This window comes from Anomalospiza imberbis, chromosome 3 (genome assembly GCF_031753505.1).
Source record: "Anomalospiza imberbis isolate Cuckoo-Finch-1a 21T00152 chromosome 3, ASM3175350v1, whole genome shotgun sequence".
Classification (NCBI taxonomy): domain Eukaryota; kingdom Metazoa; phylum Chordata; class Aves; order Passeriformes; family Viduidae; genus Anomalospiza; species Anomalospiza imberbis.
Window position 1 is genome coordinate 89291673 of NC_089683.1, and position 3733 is coordinate 89295405.

The following is a 3733-nucleotide window of genomic DNA, read 5'->3' on the forward strand; positions in this document are numbered from 1 at the left end:
CAACTTAGTCAAAGCATTTCCTTAAAACCAAGGCAAGATTTGATACCAGCCAAACCTTTCTTACAGCCTTCAAATTCTGAAGTAAAGCAGCATTCTGCTGCTAGGGAAGGGCAGCCTAAGGAACGCCCCTTTTCTGGAGAGACAGCTTCAGTGCAGACAGCATCTCTTTCCTAGTATTCCATGACTTATTTCCATCACTACGCAGAGGTAGAAACTGCTTTTTGATAATGAATACATAAATATTGTTTGTGAAGTGTTGTCCTTCCTCTGTAGATATTGGTGCAAGACTCCAGCAAGAGTGCTTGGCACTCACTAAAAGTGCTTGGCAGTGTCACTAAAACAGTTGATGAAATACAAATTTTAGAGAGCATTAAAATCTCCTCACTGGACTTTCCTTTCTATTATTTAGTCTGTTCAAGGTAGTTCATTCATTCATGTGCTTCTGTACCAACTTTAAACAAACAAACAAATCAGTCAATTTCCCCTTCTATGAAAGTTATTAATTATTCTGCTTTGCTTTTTTTAAAGAGATAATTAAAACATGCAGTTGCAAAGCAAGACATTGCAAACTGAAGTTAGAGAATGCTCTCAGGGAAAGCTTTAACCTTCCAGAGGGAACTGTTTTCTAGCTGGAGGGGGTGAGCCTTTTTGAGCTTCTAGGAAGGCAAAAGAAGTTCTCACAGTGTAAGACATGGTCTTAATTGTAAATTTCCTTAATCTTTAACAATCCAACTAGAAACACATACTTTCAAACAGGGCAGTGCTTCCCTTGCCAGGGTCTGCCAGGTGGGAAGGCAGTTAGGGGACAGAGAGTCAGGAAAGCATTATGTGAATCCTTTGCTGATATTGGGCTTGTTTGTTAGCCTGTATGCTTAGAATGATTTACAGACATTTCACAAAAAATTGAAGTCTGGTCCCAGGACCTTACAACTCACATTTGACCCTCATCTCAAGGATCTTAACATTAAAAGTATATTACTACCTTACATTCTACACAAACCATATTTTACAACACAAAGTACAATACCAAAAGGCTGTGCCTTTATCTTTTAAAAGCCAAACTTCCCATTTACATTTTAGGATCATTAGAAGATGGTTGAAAAGTAAACATACAACAGAAATTCAAGCAGAATATGAGCTACCATTGCTGGCGAACAAATCCACCCTCATTAATAACAGTTTAAAAATGAAAAATGTAGGAGAAGGTGGTGGGAGCATAAGAATACAAGAAAAACAAACAAAAGCAACATCTCAAAATGCAGAACTTTGGTAAGAAATTGGTATAGAGACTCACATTAGAGAGAAACACCGTAAGCCTGCAAGCAGAAGTGAATTGCCTGATACACTGAGGAGGCAGTTACAGATAGGTATGACTGACTGGGAGTAGAAGAGATGGGGTAGACAATTTAAAGAAAGAAGGTTTAATCAGAAATATCTGGCCAGGCAAGAATATCACCCAGCAAGGTCTAGCAGCTATAGATGGTGAATTGTCCCCTGGGGTGGGAAAAACAGAAAGAAGCCAAAGGTGCTCTGGAAACAGGAGAATTAAGAAGTGAACAGAATTACCTTTGGATGCTCTCTAACAGTTTAATATCTTTCTTATATGGTGGTGCCCAAAACTGCACTCATACTCAAGGTGAGGCTGCACTAGTGCAGAGCAGAGTGGGAAAATCACCTCCCTCGACCTACAAGGTGTTATTTATTTTGGTGTCAGTTCAACCTGTATTTCTCTCTGAGTTTTTGCTCAATGATTTGAACTGAAGCATTTCAGTGCAAGTCTTCTCTTGTGCGCTCTGGCAAGAGAGTTGGTTGCCATGGGCTATGTGTGTTGTGTGGGAATTCTTGCTCATGAGGGAGCAGGGCAAGACCAGTAGTCAAAGGAACTGAATAGATGGAGATGCTTTTGAGGGTGCTGAGAGGGTGGTAGACTTCTACCAGTAGCTTTTCCAAAATCTAAAGTGCAGGAGTTTAACAGTCCCCGTGGTGGCAGCTTGTAGCCCTATATCAATGTACTGGCAGAATGTGCTTTTTCCTAACAGGTTCCAAACTGCTATATTTCCATTTGAAAGATGGAAGAAGCCCATTTCTCCTCTGCTCTAAATAGCATCAGTTTGCAATGCTTGGTACACACTTTTTCCCTATTTCAGACTCAACTTAAAGATGAATGTAAAAATATTTTGAATTTGCATTTTACCTATGAAAACTGGTTCTGCTTACACCTTTCTCCTCTGACTTTCTCTGGGAAGTACAAAAGCAACAGCTCAGTCTTAAAATGTCCTTCTTAGAGCTGGGTGACCAGATGAACACTTTCATTATAACAAAAACAAAATCCCACTTTTCTTCCTTTATCAAACACTCTTTAGGCTCCCAGATTAGACTTTCAATTCACAGAATAGCTGGTACACTTCATTCTCATGACCTCATCCTTAGGTCATACATGGGAAATGGCTCATGGATACCAAGAAATTTTACACAACTAGGAACACGGAGACACAGCCTTTCTCAAAATATCCGCTGTTGCCAAAGGTTGGTCATCATGGCATATAGAAAATGGTACCATTTGTTACAGAAATCTTCATACATAGGTTTATAAAAGTGATCCTTCCTATTTGGATTTATACAGAGATATAGAAATAGTTGTATTTTAAATGCTTTCACTTCTGTGGGTTTCTTTCCTGTCAATATTAAAGATGTTGCAGTATTCCTTATGAGTCAAAAGTGCCTTGTTTCCTTTATATGGAAAATTAATTTTGAAAAAAGAGCTCTCACTACTGTAAAGATCAAATGTCTATCTCTGGGAGATTGTTACATTCCTTTTTCAGGAGCCAGGGCTTAACAATGCTGTAGGAAAAAAAAATGGATCTATATGGCAAATCTTGTAGTACAAGTTTTTGTGGTTAACCAAGGAACATGCCATGAGTCAAGCCTTTGGAAACAGTTTAGTAATTAAAGACAAATGCTATGACATAACCATTTACATGCAGCAGAAAGATTTTTAGATTAAATCTGGCCTGACCCATTGCTCAGCAAGTGTTATCTGGGATTCTTGAAAGTCATTCATTTATTTACATACTAATTTGACCCACATGTTTTATTAAAAACAAAAGCCTGCATTTTTCAGAGGAGTGAGCTCTAGTCCAGCTCTGGTTAACGAATTTGGTCAAGCAAGGTATGGACCTATTCCAATGGGTGCTATATGAAGATACTCATGAAGCAGCTGTGAAAGTTTTGGTTTTCCCCCCTTGAAATTTATGCTCTTTAAGTGAATTTATTTCAGCTAGATTAATGAGTCCTGTTTAACACTATCAATAATGCACTTGCAATCTACACATGGTAAATAAGTGGTTCATAAAGCTAAGTTGTGGAGAAAACAGCAAATTTGGCTAAGGCATCTGAGCCCTCCCTGAAGGGGAAAAAAGTGTATGAATATAACCACCTGACACTGTTCTTTGTGCATGTCAAGATATTGCTGGATGCAAATACTGCTCCATGTAATCACTGAGTGCAAATCCACTTCTCTCTTGTTCAGCCAGAATCACTTTGCCACCAGTTCAACTATCTGAATTCCTTCTGCTGCGGATGTGCTGAAAAGAAGGAAGAAGCTTTATATGGATGGGGTTTTGGAAAGAAATAACGCAACACTTGCTGACAGGAATGCACCAACAAGAGAAGATCAAGGTGCAAAATGCTTCTGATCTGGCATAGACAGAAGCAGAGAAGTAGAACTGTAAGA

At 38.9% G+C, this 3733-nt stretch overlaps 1 long non-coding RNA gene across 1 annotated transcript; it reads left to right on the forward strand.

The window, feature by feature from the left end:
- The first annotated feature begins 778 nt into the window (after positions 1-778).
- Positions 779-3733, forward strand: LOC137469959 (uncharacterized). Its single transcript, XR_010996828.1, has 2 exons — positions 779-2166; positions 3530-3733. It is a non-coding gene; the product is annotated as an uncharacterized lncRNA (long non-coding RNA).